The 26,277-nt window shown below is 34.4% G+C and overlaps 1 protein-coding gene across 2 annotated transcripts in view; it reads right to left on the bottom strand.

Annotated features, from left to right (window-relative positions):
• The window catches only part of LOC111064200, a 241,592-nt gene extending 234,802 nt beyond the window's left edge, over positions 1-6,790 (bottom strand). For both annotated transcript variants that reach the window (XM_039437132.1, XM_039437130.1), the window contains exon 1: positions 6,616-6,790. The gene's annotated coding sequence lies outside the window, so the exon portion shown is untranslated. The remainder of the gene's footprint in view (positions 1-6,615) is intronic.
• Positions 6,791-26,277: the final 19,487 nt, after the last annotated feature.

Genomic DNA, 26,277 nt, shown 5'->3' with positions numbered 1-26,277 from the left:
TTTTTGTGAGTTTTGTGGAGGAGGAAAGCGTTTTGCAACGATTTCTTGGGTTTTCCCACTCAACATAATTTTATGAACTTACGTTTTCCATAATTATTTGGAGTTAGGCTACTTTTAAGCTTTTCCATTTAACTACGTGGTCTTTAACAATTTACTATCGAATATTTTTTCAAAAAGTCCTGAAAAGGCTTGAAAGTTAAAGGTTTAGAAGACTTTTGAAATTGGATTAGGCTATTGTATTACTGATTATTATTGCCATTATCACAGCGAAAATGTTGAAATGCCTGTTGTTCTATGTTTTTGTTGTTGTTGTTGTTGTAGTATGAAACAACAAAATGGACCATTATTATCATCACTCTCTGATCATATTAATATAAGCACATCCAAGTTGAAGAAAGAAGTTGCTCTCATAAATTGAGTCTCATTTATCTCAATTCGGCATCTTATCATCACTAATCATTTTAGAATTTTAATTAAACTAGATCTTGAATGTAGTATAAAGTAAAGAAGATTGAACTAACAACATTTCTTGGATTAGCATATTAGTCACAATATTCAGGACTCTGGGATTTTGATACAAGTGTGTATGTTGAGAAATTAGTGCATTGATGTAGAATTTTTAATTAAAAAGTAAATTCTTCAATAAATGTACTTTCTCATTATTATATTTTTAAAATTGAAAAGAATACAGTTTACCTTTTTCAAAGAATCATCAACTTTTATTTTTAATCACACTGTCATATTTTTTTTATTTTTCATTCCTCCAAACACTGAATCTGATGCATTAAAAAGCTTCAACCTCCCTCCTCATAACCTGAACTTAGCTCATCATGACTTTTACTATCTGAACCTGAATTTTAACAACGTTTACAAATTTTATGTATAAAGAATATCCCATAAAATTGAGCGAGATGTCGTTCATACATTAGTTACACATGTGAGAATAGTATCAGCAAAATTTAAAACCGAATTATTTTATCGAGCAATTTTGTTCACTCTAAAACTGTATGACACCAGCCACACACACTCATGTACTGCACTCGTGGAAATTGTGTCTCATCAGGCCTGTAGAATAATTGAAATAATGAACGTAGCTGCCGCTACAGTAGGTACTATACAGCGTGTCCCATTAACAGCGCCTAGTCTGACGGCAACACTCAGATTATCAATTTATGATAGCAATGCCCGATGCACACATGTGTTCACACGCACCCCATACCACACCTTCCCCTCTTCCTACCGCCCACTCAACACCCCCACCCCGAAATTCCCCCTCCATTATTCAGCATTGCACACGTTAATATCCTCATAAAGCATTTTGAAAAAGCCATTAAATGTTGCGTCAATTCATCAATAGATTTGCAGCCTATTCGATATCGTTCTCCCGTTTATTGGAAATGGATTTGCCGCGCCTCTTCCAGCTGAAACTTCAATATTTGCTGAGTGAATTTTTTTTAGACGAGGTTCATTCTGATGAGTGAAATATTATTTGGATGTTGTAGGCGAGAACATCAAGGGTTGATAATAGAATAAACTTAATTTGAATGTCCAACCGGTTCAGCTGGAACTTCAAAATTTTCTCTGAGTTGATTTTTTTGGATGAGCTTCTTTCTGATGAATGAAAGATATGAGTGAAATTACTTGTATGTGATGGGCGTGAACGTTGAGGGTTGAGAACAAAGTGAACTTAATTTAAATATCTACAATTTGAATGTTTCATGGCTATACTAAAAGAGTAGAATAGGAGTAAACTTTCTTATAATCGCTGAGGATTCAATTTGATTTGAAGATTCAATGAGACATAGGCTACTCCTCATAGCATCTAATTCTGTTCAACTGATCAGTGAATATAAAGGAGCTGGAATATCGAATATTGCATTCAATTTTGTAAATATTCAGTTATGATAAACATTTATTGAATCATTCAATTCTACCCTACTACTTTAAATAATCACTCAAATTCCACTCGCATGTTTGATGTTGAGAAAGTTGAAATGATGTGAACATTTACAGGTCGAAAATGATATATTCACATTTTATCCTGATTAAGTCTTACAGCAATCCCAACACTTTTATATTTGATATAGCCTGAATCGATATTGGAAGTTCAGTCAAGAAGACTTTCATCCAGGAAGAATACTTCCCCAAATATAATAATTCTGTATAAGATCATGAGGGAAAGATAGAAATACAATTTCACAACACATATTTCGGGGTTGATAGTTTGAAAATTATTATTTTATTCTTATGAGCTATATCGAGAAATTGAGTTGAATTAATTATTCAATAAGTAAACTGAATTGGCCGCAGAGGTAAATAACCGGATTTTTCACAAGGTTAGAACGGCTCTGGTAACTGACGAAATTTCAGTCAAATAACGTCAAGGATAATAAAGAAAAAGAGAGAAAGAAGCAAGAGCAAAATCTAATTCGAAAGCCTAGTTCTAGTTTGACGTCCCAAGTAGGGAAAGAAGTGGTGGGTGGGAGGAAATAGTGAGAGGATGAGAGAAGAATGTCACATAAATATCTAAGAACGCCAAGTTCACCGTTCAAGTTGCGTGTTAGGCATGAATACGTCCGGAAAATAGATGGATTGTGAGAACAAGCCGGTGGAAACGAAAGAGAAAGTGAGAGGAAAAGCGGGTGGAAAAGTAAGGAGGTGAAAAAGGGACGACAGGGACAGTTTTCAGGATGGGAAAAAGCGGCAGCAAATTCACTTGCGTGGAAATGCATGGGACCGACCACTCCCGATCTGCATTCTTTATTTGAGTCTTCGGAGAATAGCAGCCTCTATACATGTCAACCAGCAAGCAAGCACATTGTCTCGCTGCCTCAATAATGCACCCTCCATTACTTTCGCTCACTCTCTGCCAATATTCAATCACTTTCAGCGCTATTGAAATTGAGGATGGGTGGGGTCACATTTTGACACATTTACCCCGGATATGTCGAGTGATTCGAGGCATTTTGACATATCTAGCGTACCATCTCACTGAAAATATTGACTTATTCACAGCGCTATTGAATGTTGCTAGTTTGACATATCTGGAGATTTCAGACAATAAAAGTATCAAAATAAATATACTGATTTACGCGCATTGTTCATCTTGTAGAATTCATAATTAGAAAAGTAACTGACGATAGAAAAGACAGGTATAATAGAAATGTACTAAATGGTACTAAGGTGTGAAACACCTTAGTGTAAAATTATACCAGAAATATTCTTGTGTAACTTGTTGAAAGGAAAGCTTTTCTCATATACCAATTTATTCATCATTAAATCCCACAGTTCTTCATTAGTATTCCATTATTGTAGTCATTTTACTTCAAGGAATTCATTTGAATATTTTTATTGTTATATCGTATCTTGTGTGTGTATGTGTGAATGGATAAATAAATATTGTTGATTCTTGTTAATAATGATCAATTTCATTCCAAATATATTCTATCCATTAATATATAAATATTATCATGATTATATCACTCTCCGAAAAAAAAATAGTAGACGAGAGATGATTTTTAGGAGAATTGTGAGATTTGCAAATTTGTAAAACTTGTGAAACTCCGGTGTTATTTTCCCATATAAAACTATATAATAAAAACAAAGAAGACTAGATCTTCTAATACTTATACTATACTCCATATACAGTACTGTTTAGTGTACGTGAATGACTGTGAATGGTTGGAAGATGTCTCAACAAATCAATGAAAGAGTAGGAGTGAATAGGGAGTGGTTGTCCTCACAGGCTGAACCGTCTAATCGTACTGATAAGATAAGTACAGAGTCTGGTCTCTCCCTTTGGAACAGTGTCTGCTCTCATACTGCTCTGCTAACAGTCACTTATGAGCTGACTATTTTTACAGTCAACAAATATTTAAAGCACGTTTCAACAGCAAATTTACATCCAGGTGATTCAGAACACACCTTGGTAATCTACATCTGAACAGTCATCATCAAGTTAAAATCATCTAAACCATCATCATTTTTCTTTCGATTATTCACCCACAACGAAACTATTGCATATTTATGTGTGGGAATAAATTATTCTGAGATTGGAAATAATACAATCGTGCATGGTACGAAAAATTATTTCAATTATTTCATTCACATGAAATAGAAAACAAGTTTAATATAAATGTGCTACCAAACATAGTGCCGTTGACACAGTGAGAGATTTACAGTGAAAGCATTATACGCGCAGGGTGAATATGGCCCCACAGGAAAACATTTTCTAATGAAAACCCACCCAGAATAGTCATTTTTCAAAAATTGGAAAAATCGTTCAACATTTATGTACTGCTCCTGCAGTTTATACCATAATCTTAAACGTCTCAGTAGTTTCCTGTTCAGTGTCTTCTTGACAAATCTGCACTTTAACGTTAGCTTCCCGTAACGGATTTTTGTGATATATCATTTTTTAAGCTTTGGTATATTAACTGTACACTAATAGATATTGAATTTGGATTAATATTAGTATTATTTTCGTTTTCCAACTTTTCAACTCATAACATTTCTGAATAGTTTGAAAATATAAAAGCTCACAGAGTAATTTCAGATTAGTTTCATTAATAAAAGTACATGTTTTAGAAGATATGTTTGTGATAATTCATAATTTAACTGTGATACATCCATTCTGTTAATAATTTTCAAATGGCTAATATTTTTTACAATAATAAAAGTGTAGAATCTTCTTCAAAGTGTTATGAATTCATTCTATAAACTGATTTGCAAAGAAAATTATTTAAGGAATGCTTAAATATACTCGAATCAAATGTGGTCATATTCATCCCGCGCGAGTATTAATGAAACTAAATTTGTGCGAGTAATTCAGGATTGAACACTGACGTGAATGAGCCTGTGGTCTAACGTCAATATGAACCACATTATAGCAAACATAAATTAACATTGATTAAATCCAGTTTAAGAGCTGGTATTCCGTTTGAAGGTGTGTCTCACGTACCTATCCATTCAGACTAAAGCCAACAATTACATTGTACACTTGTCAAAAAAGTGATTACGGTATTTTTTAAAAAACTCGACTTTCTAAAAGATCTTATTATCTTATTATAACAAGTCATCAACCAAATAACTATTTAGTATGAGGTGACGACGTTTTCCTCATTGTTAATTTGCTAGAACATTTTACCGAACCCAACAACAATGAAAAAGTGACAATTTATTATTGAAGTCAAGACTCACACTTATCAAAATTTACAAAGTAGTTGAAGTTGACTATCTCGCTATGACTTCCTATCTTCAAATGACAGTTTGCCTTGAAAGGTCAAGTTTGACGGAATTTCCAGAAGTGATTTGATGTCACTTGAATTGATTGTTCGGATTCTAGTAAGAAATTGAAACGAACAAGCAAGAATTCGATTGAAACTTCAATGTGAATATCATACTCAAAATAGCTCTCCCGGTTCACGAACATTTATCAGAATTAACAGTGATTAAATGTCATGATAGCCACGAGAGAAACGCAAGACGTCAATTAGTTAGCGGTTAATCCGAGTTAAATAAACGTGCAAGCGGGTCTCTTCTGCTAATGAAGAAGTGAACAATGGTTATCTTTATTTTTGTCGTGATCATGTTTAACAATATTTAGTCACTATCTAATATTCTCGATTGAAAGATATGTCTTCTTCTTATCTTATTTATGTTTACCAACAATAAAAACAAACAATTTTTATAGCTGATAATTTTCATTGTAGGTATTCGCCATCATTTCATCAGAACTTACAGGTTCCTTTACTGATTTTCAGGTTAGTGAGGGTTACACATCTAGCAATAGAAGATGTAATCATAGTTCATACAATAGAAATCTAGCAAGTTTAGGATGATTTTTGGAATCTTTAGGAGAATTTTTGAATTATGTCTGAATGATTGGATACATCTATTCATCAAGCGGAAAAACTGTCTCAATCAATGAGCTTCGCATATATTTTCCACAACTTGCATTTATCTTTCTCTCTACAAAACATCCAAGCTACTATTATTTGATATTCTTATCTATTGATTATCCCATTCGTCTAAAAACATTGTATCATTGCGTCATCCATTTCTAATCTCAATAGCTGAAACCTAATCATGCACTTTTTCCCAATTTTATTTATATTCAAAGTATTTTTATTTTCCTGAATGGTTTGTTTATTTTAAATTAAGGTTAAGAAACATTTTTGGGCGAATGCCAGTTGTTTTCCCCTGAATTGTATCTATTGTCTAGGAATAATGAGATAAATTCTCGGTATTCTACATGTTGCTTCAAATTTGAATAAATGAAATTATTTCTCCATTCATTTATTTCTCTTCTAGCTGCTTTTATCAAAAAATGTATGTATGAATGAATGATAGTGTTCAAAACCATCAAGAACGCTATCGTTTCAATAATGTATTTCCTCTTATAACACAATTGAGAAACCTCAATTTGAAGTGAATTCCTTTCAAAAGAAGTGTGAAACAAACATCACCTTACTGGAATCTATTAGTTCCTACAAATACATTGAGCTGTAGTTTCAGTTTAATTCTCTCAAGTGCATCTAGATAACTAACTCTACACCTAATTGAGCAAACTTTCTCAAACTACAACAACAAACATAAATTGCAAGGGAAATTAACCTTGTTAGCAGTTGAGGGAGAGTTTTGGAGTAGGGAAAGTGATCTGCTCCCTGGCACACAACAGGTTGTATTGCTCCACTTGTTGAACTATTCTGTGCTGCTTTAGTTACGCGTTTGTGTTGCACGACGAGCACGAAGAGCGGTCCTGTTGGCAACGCGTCTGCCGCTTCACTCACCGCCTGGTTCGCACAAGTGCCGCCAAACTCATTACAAGCAGGACGCTCCCAAGATACAATTCAAACATAGAAATGATACAATGTATCGTTCGATAAATTTGACTGTTGTGTCGTCAAAAATAGTTCCAAAAACAAAGTATTATTCGAGCTTAATCTTTTTACTCCAGTAAGGGAAATGTTGACTTATGGATTCATGGGCAACAAATATTAATCATTCATGGGCACTCATAATCAATCATGGGCATACTTCTTCATCAGCTTGTGTTTTATATAATTGGGTTTGAGAAGCATCCTAAGACCCGAAGAGATCCTTGTCTGACGATATCAATAATGGAAAAGTCCTCCATAGAGAATCAATCATTGGAAGAGTGCAGTCAGGGAAGAGTTAACTTCTGGATTTGTGTACTACAAATTAATAATTTATTATTATTTGTATTTCCTAGTAAAATATTGGTATTGGATCGAAGTCAACTATTATTATTACAGAAATATGAGATGGATCATCATCATCATCAGTATTCTGCTCCAGGGCAGGTCCATACATGATTCCTCCTTCTCCAATCCTCTCTGTTCTGTGCTATTCTCTTCAGCATGAAGTATTTTCCCTCTTCCACTATCTTCACACCCCTCCTACCCAGCACCCTCCCTCTCACCACCTGTGAGATATAATTTCACACAAAATATGAGATTGATTGAAGTGGATTTCTCATTACTCACTCCAGAAAGGGAGAGTGATATCTGGATTTTTTGCTTCAACTATTGTTTATGTCAGCCATCTTTGTAAGATGAAATATTTGTAAGAATATATGAAACTCAACTACCAGAAGAGGCCTCACGTAATTCCGGTGGAACATTGTGAAAGGATTAAGGTGAGATTGGTAATAGTAAATAGTGATAACATGGATAGAAATACCATTTCCTCCAAACTAGGTCAATTTTTCCTTCAATCTTCAAACTGAATCATTCACACTTTTTTCGAATACGTTTATTCATGGAGAGAAAGCATGTAAGCCAAATTCTGAATATTGGAATTCATTTCAATCTTGTAAATGTGTTGTCATTTCTTGGTAAGAATGTTCGAAGGCGAAGCAACAAATCAAGAATAATCTTTTAAGAACAGTTTTTCTAATTAAAGTGTATTTTCATAACCGAGTCATGCACGATTAACAATAAACTTGGGAAGCGTTTATACTGAGACATAATTATGACTCCACAGTCAAACATGAGTAGGTACTTTAAACAGTATCTTGATATTTCTCTACTCACTCCTTGTTCATGAGCTCCATAGTGGTTTCTCTCCATCCAAAGTCTCCCTCTCCAAGTCACCATCTCTTCATCCCCAAATTTCCATCCCCTCATTTCTGAATGTATGCCCCCAGATTGCATCATCAACGCAGTGAATCACTTGATATACTCGTACTCTGTGAACTGAACAGAAAATAGAAAAAGCAAATCAATAATGAGAAAAACGCTCCAACATTCTAATTCTGTTGCGCTAGGAGCTTTCTGCTATTGGATAATTTGTTAGTTCCAATCTGTTCCTAAGTACTGGTGATATTATTTGAAATGCTGGCACTCATATTGAGTGACTTGGGGATAGAAAATTCGAGCTTTCTCATGTATCTCTATTCCCCTCTGAATTGACAACAATATTTCGAGAATATATTGAAAACTCTGTCATTAAGTGATTTTGCCAACACTATTGATTGAATATTAATTACCTATTTAATCCGCGATTCTCCAATTTCATGAAAATGTATTGTGGAGGTAAGCTTATAATTAATCTGCATTTTTTAAAAGAAGTATAAGTGTGGGAAGTTGATAAGTACATGAACATTTTTGAAGTGAAATTTGGATTGATGTGGCAAAAGTGTTCCAGAACGAGATCAATGCTATTCAGCTATGAATAATATTATTATTCTATTATTGAATGATCGTCTTGTATCTTGGGGAGGAAAGGAAAATTATTGTGATAAGCTTCAGGTGGTTGTTCTACAATGAGCTTCCTCTCTATAGTGTTACACAGCGCACACTCGCCCTTCTACCGTCCTCTATTATCAGCCCTTACCACCACAACAAGTCTCAAACCACCCCTCAACCACCCCTTAAACTAGATAAATGACGGGACATGACTCTAAATATGCATAATAACGACTCATCCCTAATCTTTTTCAGTATACCTTACTATTTATGCTAATACTTCTTCCCCCATTCTTGGTTCAAGATCATCGTTCATGTAAACAATTTCATATCTATGCATAATAAGTATTCTAGAGCGACCGAGTAATTTAATTTTGAAATCAGAAATGAAATGAGATAGCTATTCGTGTTGGAGAGCTGTTTATCATATTAATGACTCAATTTCAAAGCCTATCAGTGAATATCTCATCTCATGATTATAATGTCAGTGGCAGGGAGCCATGAGAAGCTGCAATTAAATTGGAAAAATTATTGTTATTATTGAATTTTATCATGATTATTACTGTAGAGAAGTTATTACTGTATTACAAAAGAGAAGTCGTTTATGAATTTTGAGAGATGACACTATATTTCTACCAAGGAATCCAAATCTAACAAGGCTATACCGTAGACTACTAATCCTATTCCTACCATAATCTAAAAAATGCAACTTACTTTCTCTCAAACTTAGTCCGGGCGCAAATGTACTGAAAAAAGCACTCATCAGGTGGTTATTTTTGGGTAACAGCGGTGGAAGATGTCTCAATTTCTTCGTCAGGTCTAGCATAATAAGGATCATGATGATAATAAGTCAAAATCACAGGCAAACACCTCAAAAACCAGATGTCGCCAAAATTTTTAGAAATTTGCTATATCGCTTGTATTTCAAAAACCATTCAAGCTATTTGACCGTCTTTTGAACTAAAATATTTTAAAACTCTTCCTCTACAATATTTGTTCTAAAAATTTCCCTCCCAGCCCAAGAAAACATTTTTCTAAATTTTTCCAAACTTCTTTCTCTATAACTTCTAAATTTTAAATCTATGAAATTTATATCTTTTCCTCAGTTTTGAAACGTCATGAGTTACACGGTTTTCTAATTTTTAGGTTTGGCATATGGTGGAAAAAGCGTGTTTTCCACTGCAAACAGTACTTTTCACTCTTTTTCCGATGACGCTGCAGCCGTGGAATATGGACTTGCAGCCTTCAACGAAATATTCTACAACACTGTGCCAATAATACTAGTCTATGTCCACTGCGAATACATTTACAGGGTGGAAATTGAAAAATTGTCCCCGCAAAATGTATGTTTCAAGTTTTTGAAGTTAAATTAATCATGAAAAGAGTAGTCGTCATGCAATTATGAGACAATTCTCTCGAATATTATAGTTTGGTTAATTTTAAACACTTTGGTTATAAAATCAATCCGATATTTCTCACAATAACAGAATAGCAAGCGATATGAAACTTTCTGTCAATAATGAATGATGTCGAATATTTTAGTTGTTTCCATCATCTATATTCTTATTCGACTTGTTATAACGGAGAGATTAAGACCATTTGCAAGTCTCTATATTGAAGTAGTTATGAAAAATCGATTTTATAGTTCTAGCTTGTTACGTCATGCATATGGAAAAACGCATCAGAAATCATGCAGGGTTTTCTTTGGAGGGCGCTGGAGAACACATTATTTTGTTGACGTACAGCGCATGAAGATATAAAGATATATCGTTTCAAAGCTGAGGAAAAAATCTAAATTTCATAGATTTAAAATTTCTCTGTAGTCCTTACACAAAAAAGTTACGAGTGTAATATGTATAATAGTGGTGAGCCCTCCGGGCTGGAGAATTGGAGAACTCGGACAAAATGCCACTGATATTCTTTCAGCTCTTCTATTGAAATCTACGGTTGGAATTGATTATCAATATCAATATACAGGGTGTTTCAGAAGTAGTATCGAGAATTTTAGGGTATTGTACCTGGATGCTAGGAGACTACAAATGTCATATTTGAAGTGTCCAAAACTCAGCGGTTATCCTTATAGCTGCCATTTTGTTTTTTTCACTTAAAAATTTTTATCTCAAGAACGAAATGTTGTATTGATCTGAAATTTGGCATGAATATTTATGCTATAAAGACTCAACTATAAAAAATAAAAAAAAAATTTTCGTTGAAATTTTTCAAAATGGCGGCCATTTTAAATTTTTGATGGCGAATATCTCGAAAACCGTCCATTTTACAGAAAATTTACAAGAGACAAAAAAGTTAGCAAATTTTTTCACAATTCCAATGATACCTAATTTATTAAGATTGGTCGAAGAATAACAGAGAAATTAATTTTTTTCGTACTGCATGCATGACCACTTTTCACCATTTAAAGATCAATATTAATTTTTTAATTCCAGATGTATTTAAGATGAAGCTTTGAAACTCGGTATGGCTCCATATGGGCAAACAGATGATTTTACAATGGTTTTCAGATGATAATGTTTGTCTTGTAAAAGTATTGTTGTTTCATTAAAAGTAAAGAACCAGATGTAGTGCTTCCTATTTCTTAGTCTCACGTTTCCTAGGTCTTATTTCTATCTTAAATTTCCAGTTTCAATATTTTCTTACGTTGCTTCTACACAAATATTTAATTATTGTAATGGAATTTAGTTCGCTGGAGTACACCGATATTCACTTCATGTATGGAGCAGCTCTTGGCAATGCGACCGAAGCAAGAAGAATGTATGCAGCTGCATTTCCAAACCGCCGTCTCCCTTCCGACAAGGTGTTCACAAGAACTCACAATCGGCTGAGAGAAGTTGGTTCATTTGAACGGAACAGGGTAATTGCTGGTAGGCCTCGAGCAGTTCGAAATGTTGCTTTTGAAGAGGAAGTATTGCAGAAATTCGATTTCAATCCTAGAACGAGTACGAGAGCAGTTGCAAAGCAAATCAATTCAAGTGCTTCTTCTGTGTGGCGTGTACTAAACAAGGAAAGACTTCACCCCTTCCGCTTTCAAAAAGTTCACTCATTGGTTGAACGCGACTATGAGCCAAGAGTAAACTGTGCCCGTTGGTTTCTTCAGCAAGACATTATCCAACCAAATTTTCTAGAAAATGTGTTATTTACCGATGAGTCCAGCTTTACAAGAGAAGGAATCTTCAACTCTCGCAACAGTCACGTCTGGGCCTTAGACAATCCTCATGAGGTCAAAGTGTGTGGTTATCAGCATAGATTTTCGCTGAATGTTTGGACGGGTATCTTAGGTAATCGCGTGATTGGACCATACATTCTTCCTAATCGTCTGAATTCTCCCACGTACATTACTTTTTTAAGAGACATACTACCAGAACTTTTGGAAGATGTGCCTCTTGCAAACAAATATAATATTTGGTTTCAACATGATGGTGCCCCTGCTCATTTCGGAAATGTTGTTACGGACTTTCTGAACATGACCTATCGTCAGCGGTGGATTGGGCGGGGTGGACCAGTACCGTGGCCCGCACGTTCACCTGACCTCAACCCTTTAGATTTTTTTTTCTGGGGCCATATGAAAGACCTTGTTTACAGCACGCCAGTAGAAAACGAAGAAGACCTTGTGGCAAGAGTGGTTGCTGCAGCAGGTGCCATTCAAGATGACGAAAATGCTTTTATAGCAGTTCGACGGTCCATGATTGAAAGGTGCAGACTGTGTAATCAAGTTGAAGGACGGCATTTTGAGCAATTGCTGCATTAGTATCAGTGAACCGATTTGAGTGAAATTAATATTTTTCAATGTAAAATAAAATTTGGAGGAAAGTTATTCTTGTATATTCTGTAATAAGAACGGTTTTCATGAAATTATAAAAAAAATTAATATTGATCTTTAAATGGTGAAAAGTGGTCATGCATGCAGTACGAAAAAAATTAATTTCTCTGTTATTCTTCGACCAATCTTAATAAATTAGGTATCATTGGAATCGTGAAAAAAATTGCTAACTTTTTTGTCTCTTGTAAATTTTCTGTAAAAAGGACGGTTTTCGAGATATTCGCCATCAAAAATTTAAAATGGCCGCCATTTTGAAAAATTTCAACGAAAATTTTTTTTTATTTTTTATAGTTGAGTCTTTATAGCATAAATATTCATGCCAAATTTCAGATCAATACAACATTTCGTTCTTGAGATAAAAATTTTTAAGTGAAAAAAACAAAATGGCAGCTATAAGGATAACCGCTGAGTTTTGGACACTTCAAATATGACATTTGTAGTCTCCTAGCATCCAGGTACAATACCCTAAAATTCTCGACACTACTTCTGAAACACCCTGTATATTAATAATGTATTCATATTATAAATGATATCAATGAGGATATTGCTCTGTAGTCTTACTTTTTAGTTTCTATTTTTCTATGATGCTATAATAGCACGTATTCATTCTCGCCTCATAGAGTATAAAATAGCTAATCAATATTTTTGTCCAACGAACTAAATTTGTATAATATACAAGATATACAGATGTAAGAGTGTGAATATGTGTTTGAATCTGTGATAATATGATTCGGAGAATCTGTGTTGAAAATTTGAAGTTGATAAATGAAAGCAGTCGAAAGTCTATGTCGCACAAACGTGTTTGTTTGTAACTGTATTCATTGAACAAATAATTAAGTGAATACTCTTTGAAAATTGAGATTTTCATAAAGTTATTCCTGACTCGGTTTTCGAAGTATATACAAAAGTATATTCTCTAACATTACTAGATTAAATAGACGCTGAATCTGTACTCCAACGAGGCATACAATGTTTCTGCAGGCCGGAAATTACACCGCAGATAATAATCATCACGGTTTATCACCCCCATCTTCCACAAACTGAGATTCCTCCTATTTACATGGCTCAACAAGAAATATCAGCCGCAGACAAAAGCGTCGAGTCAGCAATTCTACTAAGTGAACGAAGATAGCTGCAATTGCAATGATGGAGCGGACGAATCAAAGCAGAGCAAGATTCAGCCGGAAAACTCCCTTCTATAGGTATAGCGCTGTAATGGACATAGCTATGAATGTGATATGATATAGTTATAGTCCCTAGTGAGAGGCCTTCTATTTCTTCCACGCTACCATTTAATGAGCAGATCGATGTAGGCCTTGTTTTATGGATGGGAAACATTTGTGTACGAAAAATGTACAGGGATGAAAAAGGTTGAAAGGATTGGAGAGGTTCGTGATTTATTTCCCCCATTATTAACCAAAAAGAATATAATATATCATGTAATCATCATAAGTGTATGATATACAATATTATTGCACGGTGCTACTTTTATAGCCTACACAAAGATTTAAATGGAGCTCTTTCCAATGATGAAAATTAGACTAGACTTGAAACTGATGTTCAAAGAATAGGATTGAATTTGAACTCGAGAAAAATCAAAAGTAGACTTCATAAACTAATCAATGAATATGAAGAGAGATGTTCTCCTTATTGGATAATTTTTTTATTTTTATAGCACCTAGTTAAAGACTAATAAGCTATTCTATTTTGACTTGAATTGATAAGAATATTGTTTGTGAAGGTTAAGCCTTCTATATTGATCAAGGATTGAATTGAAGATTATTTTTAGCTTGAAGGGATACAGTATTCTGCCTTTGCAATTTCATTTGAACACTTTAGTACTAAACTAATTTGTGTGCCTTCTGCGTTTGAATAATGTGGAATTTTTAGTGATTAATCTCAAATTATTTATCGCAGTAGATTCATTTCCAAGAGAGCGATGACACAATAGATTTGTCAGCAATGTGTTAGAAAGTAGTGGTAAGAAATTGTGTTGGAGTAGTGAGACTATTGTGAAAGATTCTGAGAAGAAACAAAGATTAAGAAATGATGACTGAGCATTTCCATTATTATCATTACCGGTAATGATAATAATAAGCTATTTGATGAAATAAAAAGAAAGAATTAAGAAATAAGAAGCGCCTCAATCTGAAAGGTTTCAACCTCATCCTCAACGGTCTTTGACAAACGTTTAAAGCTTGAATTTACTACTGCTTATCCTAATTTATAATTGGAAATCTGAAAAATCATTATTCATTCATCCATTGATCCATTCTACCTAAACCTCGAAAAGTGATGAACATTTTACTACTTAATTCAATTAATTTCCAAAACATTTAGGAAATAGACTTCTTATTAACTGAATTGTGAAAATAGCACAGGTTTCCAATTAACAATAATAATCTAACTCTCCATCCAATATCATGAATAAATATTGGATTTCTACTTTTGCTAGAGTTATACGCCATGTACGTCATACTTTTGTCAATACGTAATTGTATCATTTTCTCCCATTGAGGAAATAATGAGCTAGCTTCAACAGAAAAATAGTTCTCTTATATAGTTCTCGGGAAACTGAAGGGTGGGAGACCTTTTCAGCTGGATCACGCATGAAATAAGGGTGAGTTTATTGACGTAGGAAAGCAATAGGCGCTGTGATTGCTTCTTATCTATCTATCAATTTATCCAATTCCTCAATTATTCCATTCTCTTTCATGATATCGAATAAAGCGCAGGAACCAGTCTATGAGTGTTATGGAGAGGGGAAACGAGAAAATGATCCTACACGACAAAGAGAGGAGAGTGAGAAGTAGGTGAGTATAGAAAGTGGTGTAAGAGGGGGAAGAAAATAAAATAGTGGAAGGAGTCGAATTGAAAAATAAAGAGAGGGGGAGAGAAAGAACAAGAGCAACATGAAGAGAAAAATAAAATAGTTGAGATTTACAAACTTACCTACATTATAAATCGTCGATTGCTCAATCTTAGCTTTTCCATGGCCACAGTCGATATTTTGCAGACCTCATCATTTCTTATGTTCCACAAGCAGCTCTCGTACAGAGTAGGAGAAAATTTCACACTTTTTCATCTACTCCAGCTGTTACAATGGTGATGGCACCATTTTATTTGGTCATGTTTTGGTTAAAATAGCTGTGAAAGAATCATAAGTCTTGAGAATTAAAAGAACAATAAGGCGAGGAGGGAAAATAAAGCTGGTATAACTAGAGCCACTGATCTCACAAGCTCGTTCTGTCTTGATATAAATATAAAGATACTGGGGTAGTCCCCAAAGTGAGGAGATAATTATATTATTTTCCAACTGGAATAATTTGTTCTTAAAGTGTGAGTTTTAATAAGTGTACAAGATGTTTGTTTTCGTCAAATACTGACATAGGATTATCATCGCATTAGGGTAATCAATAAATATTTATGCCTAAACGTCAAGGTAATCAATAAATATGCCTCAACGTTAAGATAATCAATAAATATGCCTGAACGATACTGCTGATGATTGTGCGTACTATATTCTTCGAGCATAGAAAATGAACCAATCAATTTCAATGTTGTCATGAGCTAACAATTATTCTTAGAAGTATATCCATCAGCCAAAACCTCTGTTACACCCAATTTGCAAATCACAGATTTAATATCCTATAGTTTTAGGCTGTGCCTGTCCTCCCCCAATCTTGTAAACGAATTGTGTGATTGAATCAATAAATATATTATTAATTAATATGAATATACACCTATCTTGCACATAAAGATTTCTATTTATAGTGCAGATCAACAGAAAACTTATTAAATAATAATTCAGCATACTTGAGTCACATAACACACACATTTTCCCATAGCATTCCAAATTCTAGAAATCAAACCTTGTAATACAGAGTAGCAAGAAGGCAATTCTCTCATTGGAGATTGGAGATGTTGAATTCATCGGTAAACAATAGTAAACACCCGCGTTCGAAGCGGAAGAATGCTGATTGAAGAGCTGTACAATACAGTTAGCTCATATTTGAGCCTGCTGAAACAAAGCCCCAAAGTGTGGACTTACCCTGAAGTGGCGCGGGGCTTAGAGGACTTCGCAAAGCCCGCTTCGGCAGACAAAAGCACCGATGGTTTGATTTCCTTTTGTGCGCAGTGAATGGTTTCTGAAGCTGTCCACGCCAGAAATATTAGAAATGGCCGCCCGCTGTATCGGAGAAAAGGTCGTCATCGTCTTCGTAGCAATGACGTGTTGTACATTCTGACAATGCCTGCCAAATGAAGGTCTATTATAGTCGAGTTGTTTTCAATTTACTGGCTTTATTGATTGGAATTGTGACTTGTTACTAACATATTGTTGTGATCAAATAATAACGAATCTAGAGGATTCTGGGTGTGGGGGATTTCTAATTCTACCGCAATCAAAACAGTATTTAGTTGGAAAGTTGTATTATTATGATCTACATGAGTTACAAGAATGATAGGCTACAGAAATGTGTCAAATTTATGAAATTCATATCCTATTAGACTGATATTGATATTAAAAGTAATAAATGGTTAAGAATATTTTTAAGAATTAGAAACATTTGTGAGCTATCGATATTTGAATAACATCTTATAAGCCACATAACAAGTAAAAGTAGATGATCCTTCAACATATACTTAGTGGACCTAATTCATTGTTTGTTTTTTATCGCTCCTCTCATCCTACGCATTCTCCCAGTTGGATTTCTAGTATTTTTTCTCCTCAATTTCTTTCCTTGAGCGAACATCAGCGTTCCAGATCTCTCGAAATGTTTCATTGCTTGACAGCGATTGCGTACGTTTTTATACTAGAGAATGTAATTTCTCCACGATTGTAAAAAGAACTGCAGAGCAGTTTCAGCAATAAAAAAAGGTGAGCTCATGCTTTTTGTCTCATTTTATAGCTTTTTTGCGTTATACCTCGCTAGAGACATATCAAAGCTTCGAAAGCCTTCAGTCAATATTGCAAGAGAGGCTACATTTCGTTGCTACATTCTTCTGTCTGCGATTTAATTCCGGAGAAATAATGCAAGTCTCCCGGCAAGATGGCGGAATGAATCGACTGATAAGAACAAAGACTACTAGAGAACAAAGAGTGCAGTTTTTGTTGTAATCGAAGTCTTGAACTTGATTCGTCGTCAAGAAGAAAAGAATCAGAGAATCTGTAGAGATAGAGTTTCAAGGATCACTCAAGTTCCCATTCTTGACCGAAATACTTGATTTGGTACAGTTGTACTCGGAAACTAGAGTTCCTGCATTACTGGACTTTTCGACTAGGCTGAATGAATAGAGTAGTTACTATTCATTATGTTGGTGTACTTGAAGTGAACAAGAGTGTAAAAAATTGTAACTAAATGTAGTAATAAAGAGCTGAATAAAACAAGTAATGTCTATTCTACAGAAAATTATAAATTTTTTTGAAATCAGACTAAAATTTTGAAACTTAGATATGGCATAATCTTTCAGGTACAGATGAGACTCTTGGGTACTGTCTCCACGAAATACTCTTGAGTAGGCTACTGTATCAATGGCTTAGGAATATAGTTTATAGAGTTCAACGGAATAGGAATATAGTTTAGGGCCATAAACTAACCACTTGAGTGACTTATTCCAGAGACCTTATCAAGGAATTGAACGGTATCTTTACTCTCTGCTTATACCACTGGAGATGACGAAAAATGAGCATTGAAACATGAGTTTGGCTTTTTTAACACGGAAATAATCTGAAAAATGGAGAATATTTCTTTCTTCATTCACCTTAGGATGAATAAGATCCATAATATTTGTCAGTTGAGTCAGAGATGACAGAAATAATATAGTTTTCTTTACTCTATGGTTAAGTATAGATTTATTAATATTAACACTTGCAATTCTTTGATTCTATTTGGAATAAGGATTTAAAGAATAGTGTTCCATATCATGGGCCCTTCTATGAATTTATTAATTTATTCATCATTTACAATCAACTTAAGGACAAAGAAACAGATTACAGTCCGAAACTTCTTTCCATCCCAATTTCATAGAATAAATTGTCCAAATAAAGGTTATGTGCGACTTTTCAATTCTTCACTAACTTCCACATTGAAACAAAACACAAACACTTGAAAAAATTAATTTTGAATTTAGAAAGATTAAGATCCGAATTGATGTCAACATTTAGATACGACATAATTACCTACATTTTGAAAATTCTGGTTTTGATGGCGGTATTGCTTTGATAGCAAAAAATAAGTTCAATAGAGTTTATGCAGAAAAAGTAGCAGTTAAATTATGTTTTGAAGTTTTCAGGTATTCGCTGCTTATAATGTTGTAAATGTTTCATACATATAATGTATTTAATAATATTTTTATAGCTCTATTATGTTCTTCAAATTTAATGACATTGAACATTGATAACAATAACAATGTTCCATATTTGTGGAGAAACGCTCGTCTGCTGTGTGCACCGCACTGCGCCTCACACATCATATTGTTTGGCAGCTGCTCTTATTATCAGCAGTCTCATTTCCCATTCAAGTATTTCTATCCTTGATATTTCACTGCGCCTGCCAGTCAGCAGGAAGATCTACAGAAATGGAAACTTTCCTTGGGTGACTACAAGGTCTATAAATACAGGTCATGACACAATCCCGTGATGCATTGCAAAATCGCCATTCTGTGGGGTTCTAGTTCACCAATTTTCAAATGTATTTTTAGCTGTAATCATTGTAGATTCGACAACATGATGTGTTATATTGTTCAAGGAATATTGCTTAGCTTTGAATTGTAAAATAAATTCTTCCGACAGAATAATAATATTTAGATTCCAACTAGGAACTGAATTGTTGATTTTTAGATTTAATTGATCGGGAACTTGAGACTCTTTTTGAAGTTGGCCTCGCATTATTCCTGCCTTGTCCCAATGCCTTATAAATCATAATCCTTGAGATACAAGAATAAGAACAATTTTTAATAATAAATAAATGAATAATTGAAGCATTCATTATTGAAATTTCATTTTAAAAAAATTGAAAACCTGAATTCACATATTATTTGAACTAAAATATTTTTAAAATTCATAATTTTGTTACGAGCAAATTGAATTAGATTGGATTTTCAAATGTACCGCTATAAAGACCCCATAAAATGGCCGCTCCATAAGGAACACGAGTGTCATGACCTGTATTAATTTATAGACCTTGGAGTGACTAGAGTACACATTGCGCTATCTAGTGGGAAACATGAGAACCAACTACGAATGTGTTGTATAGCTACTGCGCTCTAGGAGCCAATCTTGGTACTAAATCTCGTACTACACTAGGAGAGTAAGCCCAGTTGCACAAAAGCCTGTTAAATTTTAAACGTGAACAAATCAGAGGCTTTTTCGATAAGATAGCTTCTCTGATTGGCTCTCCCGAAATAAATCACGATTAAAATTTAACCAGCTTTTGTGCATCCGGCACTAGGTCATCAGGCTGTGCACCAGTGTTATCCGTGTGTGATAATAATACCATAGATGAAGGATAAGTAAGGATAACTATATTATTCTTGTCTCTGATAATACTATATACTGATACTAATAATGTGTGTGGAGTAATACCTCGTGACTCTCTCCAACGACACTGTCTCAATGGTATCACATTGAGTCCTAGCTGTAGGACTGTTGCCATAATTACAAAAATACTTTCTGTCTTCATGGAATAGGTACTTATTATTTGAAAATAGCTACTATTTTTCATTTTTATTCCTTCTTATATACTTCAGGGAGGCTATTCATTTTTCCCTTGAGCCCATCCCTCACAGGAGGGGGGCTCACGGCATTGGAAAAGTTGGTGGATGGAGGAGGGGGGCTTCAATAAATGGTTAGAAGTGTTGAACATGATGACTGCCTTTGTGAGGGTGCTTGCGTGCGATTATTTGCGGGTCTGGGTGTTGAATTTGGTCGGGGAGATGGGCACCCCTGGTTATAAGACGAGGTCCTTATTATTTTGAAAGTACGGTAGCCAAGCTAGTTTCTAAGAGAACGTGTTTTGAGATTATTATTTTTTTTCTAAAATAATAAAATCATTGACTGAACAATTGAAATGTCACCTTCTAATATCTCAATTAATAGTATACATGTATACATGTCATAATCATGTTATACGTGTATAACTGATGTGAGCATGATACTGAGGTTGGAACTTGGTTTATTATCAAAAACATGGTTCCATTTACACTATAATCACTATCATCCCACCCATCACTCACGAACAAAGTCTTGATCAAACCAACGCAGGACGACAATTTTTTAAAAGTCTCGAACTCACGTGAGAATCGTTCATTTCATTCTCAAAAAATATATTCAGTCTAAGTGGTATAAAGTGGCTTTATAAAGATAATGTTTCAAATCGACAGTCACCAGAGACGTCAAAAATTATACACTTATACAGTACACGAATAATACAAATGTAAGACAGTTTTAGAGTAAATAGTATTATGGTTACTATAAATCTACTTCTTTTTCTAGTAAAATGTTAGACCCACATTAGGCATGTAATAGTTAGATCTTTAGGCCTACACGCACCGCACCTAAGCAGCTCAATCTTGTGACCTCAACCGCCCTATGCAGATTTTATCTACTCTAATGATATCATGAACTTGTACTGAATCCACGGTTACCCAACCAACATGCAATAACTGGAATGTTATGCTACTGAGTACATTACAACAATTACTACAGAAGTTGTAATTGCAAAAGAATTACAGTAGAGTCAATAATAATGTATCATAGTAAATAACACACCTGTGATTAGGTTACAATGCATTACAGTCAAGGACTTGAGGATAAACTAGTTTCTTACAAGTGGAATACTGAAAAAATAACAAACGGCCTTGCCGATTCAATTCAACTTGCAAACATAATGCATTCTTTGATTATGGTTCTCATCGTTCCTGAGCATTATTATATCGACTTGTAATTATTGTGCAATTGAAATATTTTTTGCATCTGCATTCCACTACTTTTTACTTCCATTACTATGGTTGTGATTCATTCAATATTTGAAAAAATAATGCACTGTATGACTATCAATCACTACAAGAAGAATCAAGTGAGGAAAACTTCGCCATTGTGGAAAACTTTCTACAAAGGATCTAATTTAATTTTGTGTCTGTGTATAATTTCAAATACTATTAGATGGAATAATAATGTCGACCCCTTTAGATTTCTCCCAATGAATAAATTCATTTGAAACCGGGTCATACTTACCTCGTATTACTAAAATATAGGGAGTATTGTTATTTTCAGTTGACATTTTATCAACCCAGTTGATCATGTTTGTTCGTAGAAGTTCAATGTTGATCTCAGAGTTAAATATTCCCCCAAATTTCAGGAACCATGTAAATTTTTCATTAATTTTTCTATAATCCAATTGATTATATTAACGATGTACTTCATAACATTCCACGCTCCCCTAGTAAACATTATTGTATACATTAGTGTTAACCTACTGTACAAAAATAACGAGTAATAATTGGTATTATCAGAGAGAAAAGATAGCGTAGGTTGTATCAGTTATCTCTGGGATTACTCAAACATTCTTAAAAAATTAGAACTATTGAAAATATCAAACCGATTAATTCTTATTCTAATTATTAACAGATTCATAATATGTGTCAGTAAAGCAGGTCTTCTAATCGCTATTTAAGAATATAAAGTGAGATATAATACAAATGCTATTCTGGAGCTCATTTTTCTTGTTCAAATGCTTTGAGAGTGTAGATAGTTGATATCAGATGTTGAAAGAAGGAGCGACAGATTGAAGGTTGACCAGGAATCTCATTCTATCCAGTTTCTATGACAATAATTGCAGTGTTAGTGGTTTGCTTCTAGGCCTATAATGCGTGTGTTCACTCCAACTAAACCTCGCCTGTTTCAAACCGGTCTCATGTGCCATTCGACCACATGATACAGCTACTGTTATCAAAATCAGTGCTTCTGCTATCTTCAAACTTCACCATTCTCATGAAAATCCACCATTATTTAAATTATTTTACTTATAATTACATAATTATTTAAGATTTTCCACTGAATGGTAGACAAAAAAAGATTTGAATATCACTTATTTTTGTTTAGTCATTTCTAAAACCATCTCATCTCTATTCGTATTACTCCCATTAATTACTACAATCTTCTGTTGGTTTAATTGTTTGTTGGTCTTTAATTATCGTTCTCTCAGTATTCGTTTTGAAGAGTAAACAATGAATACTCAATTCAAATTATCCATACAAGAACAGTTACGTTTCAAAAAGTTACCATAGAAAACGACTTCACTTCTTCGTCACAAGTAATTAAAAATGTGAGTAATCACACAAATAAAGTGTATAATGGATATATAATAGATATACAATAGATATGTAAATATATTTCTCAAAAACTGGAAATTCATGGAAGGAGAAAGTTGCGCTAGTTTGTTGAAATGGCTATTCAGATTTAAAACAAATTCTTTAAAATGTTATTGAATTGAATGTAGATTGGCATTGCACAGGTGATTGTGCTGTATGAAGTATTGATTTTAATTGAGGCAACTTTCTCTTCAACTCTTGAAACGTTTTTTAAAGGAACACACGAAAGATTCTACTTTGAAATATTGAAATATCACATTCCTCAATTTGCTTTTTTGCCTTTTTACTCTTCAGTAATTGAAAACCATTCTACTCAATTATTTAACAGTTCAATAATTAGTAGTTCAACGGCAGAAAGGTATTTTGCTAATCTTGAGGATCTCGATCATTAGTTGCTTCTATCTTTTGTTTGAAGAGTTCTCCACGAGAACAAAATTTAAAACACTTACATTTTGATTATTTGTTAATAGAAATATCCCCAAAACCAAAACTTGTCAAAATGAAGCGATAATTTATTCTAATAATCAGCCCTCTAAAACTCTCTAACTACAGCTCTGGAGTGGCCGTAGTCTAGTGGATCAGTTTCTGGCTTTATGATTCAGAGGCCCGGGTTCAAATCCCGGCCCAGGCAAGATATTTATCTCGAGCCACTCACGTGTTTCGGATGGACACGTTAAGTCGTCGGCCCCGGCTGCCTAAAAAGCAGTCGTTAGGTCATGTCAGATACCCTGAAATTGATCAGTTGCGACCTGAGAACTCTGACACCAGACCTGAGCCAGCCAGGTCAATCAATAGTTTATTTTTCCTTCATACAATGCATACATTTGCAGATAGATCACATCACAGTGGATTGATTACATCTAGTTGAAAGGATTTCAGACACGACTCTCAGCTCAAACGAAAATTAATCACATCATCTAGATCAAACACATTCTAGTGTAAAATGATTACATGAACGATTGATAAACTCCAAATGTTCAACAGGACGTATTCTAGTTGGAATCTACAGTTTACTGAATAACTGTACAGTATTTATGGAAAAAAATATATATACCAATCATCTTTAACATCAGCACACCCAATAACCAAAAACTAAAATGCAAATAGCCAATCCTGAAATGTATCCAGATGTTGGTTTTATCATGCTAGTTTTCATCTTGTCTTGCCTTCTGTCAACGTTCACTATATAAAACACTACAAAAGCGAAATAACATTCTTATTCGAATGATAATCATAAGTTATGATGGAATTTTTCTATTGAAACCATGTAATAATGGATAATGATTCTTTCTTCTATTATTGAGACAGCTGGAGAGGACGCTGTTCTAATACAATTCCATTACAGTTCCAAATACAATTTCCATTGAATTGAGTCTACTGGTAATATCAATAGATGTAACGAAGTAGCCCAATGTCTAGGAACAGACATAGAAGAGGGAGAAAGATGGACAGAATGAAGTATAGAAGTATTGAGAGAAGTGCTAGAAATTTCGCGGAAGGAGGTAAAATCCTGAGAAGTAGCAGAAACCATCGACAGAAAGAGAAAAGCTGAAGAGGAAGCGAGAGATAGAACTAAATACGGTACAGATAGATGGATAGAATTCTAAAAAAGGACCAAATGATTTCTTGGAAAACAATAATTGATCCTTTTAAGCATTCCATCACCCCTTTCCTTACTCATTCTTCCTCTGTTTTTTCTTCAATATATATATGTTGACTTTTCCTCAATCTTTCTCGTATGTCTAGTTGCTATGTAGGTCTATTCTCATGTCCTATCCATATACGTAGAACCATATATGTTGACTTTTCCTCAATCTTTCTCGTATGTCTAGTTCCTATGTACTGTAGGTCTATTCTCATGTCCTATCCATATACGTAGAACTACATTTATTTATAGACATAGCTCTATATTTTGAATAATATGAAGACATTCATTGAGTTCGTATAGCAATGGGTTGGCTAAGGCCTCGTACTATAGTAATATACTTCAAATGTCTATACATACATATAAGTTCTTTGACTACAGTAAAGTACATGTTATCTAGTGAGACCTGAGGTTACTGACCGCCATGGGGACTAGAGGTCATTGGCCCCAAGTGACTACAAGTGGACCAGGTGGAGTGAGATGGATAGAGGGAGAGTGTGAAAGAGTACGAGGGTGAGTGAGAAACAAGTAGACCAGGTGGAGTGAGTGAGTGTGAGTTAGAGACAAGTGAACCAGGTGGAATCGGACATTAGTAGCCTCTAGATCCGGTGAAAGAAGGATGAACTGCAAGTGTGGGATTGGCGTGGAATGGAGAAGGGAGAGTCCTCCACAGTAGCAATGGAAAGGAGAGAAATGGAGGAGGGAAGAGAAGAAAGGCAGGAGACAGAAGAGGACCTTGCAAGGACGCGAGAAAGTGACCTCCTCCTCATACTCTGCCATAACACCCCTTCCCCCGCCCCACCACCACACCCACCTCAGCATCCGCCTTTCTAACGATTTGCGCCAGTCGATGGTCAAGATACGAAAAGAAAATGAGGTAATTAATGTTGAAAGAAAGGAACTGGAGTAACCACATTCTCACTCTTCCAAGTATTTAAAAAGAATGATACAGTATCAACAAGTAGGTAATGATTGAAATTGAATTTCTAACTATTTGCGCTATCGTCAATGGTCATTGGTCAAGGGAGAGAAAGGAAAAGATTTCTATTGGAGGAAATGGACTGCAGAAACTGCCTTTTACTCCCGCAAGTAAAAACTAGAGAATTAAAATTAAAGAAAATTGGATTGAACTAGATATTGAAAGGAGGACAGGATTACAGTAGAACGTTCTGCAAATTTGTAGAGATGGATATGATATTGAAATTATGTCACTATTTGAAAAGTTTGATGCTGACGTAAATTTAATTTTCGAAGAGATGTGAAAGGATGAGATAGATTGCAAGTCAATAGTTGTTTACACTGATACTAGATACTAGCTACTGATACTCATACTAATAGCTGAATCAATACTATTTTTTGTGTAGTTGAGAAGTTGATATTGTGGTAATTATTCATATTGAATGAGAAAAGACTAAGAAATTGTCAAAAAATTAGGTCTTTCTAATTATCAATAAATCAGTGGTTTTTTGACAATTTCTTAGTCTTTTCTCATTCAATATGAATCAATACTAGATACACTGATACTGTATTGCTATTCAACTGATTACTGATAAGGTTTCTGAGTGGCTGAAAGCTAGAAGATTATTTTCTGTGACATCACTCATTTTTCAATTGAACTGAACTCTGTAATATTTACATTCTACATTTTATATGACAATAGTATTAAATGTTCCATGAAATCAGAAGAATCTTTTCTCATAATAATACAAATCGAA

This window comes from Nilaparvata lugens, chromosome 10, assembly GCF_014356525.2.
Source record: "Nilaparvata lugens isolate BPH chromosome 10, ASM1435652v1, whole genome shotgun sequence".
NCBI classification, from domain to species: domain Eukaryota; kingdom Metazoa; phylum Arthropoda; class Insecta; order Hemiptera; family Delphacidae; genus Nilaparvata; species Nilaparvata lugens.
The sequence above is the reverse complement of the archived record's forward strand: the minus strand, read 5'-3'. Positions and strand labels throughout refer to the sequence as shown.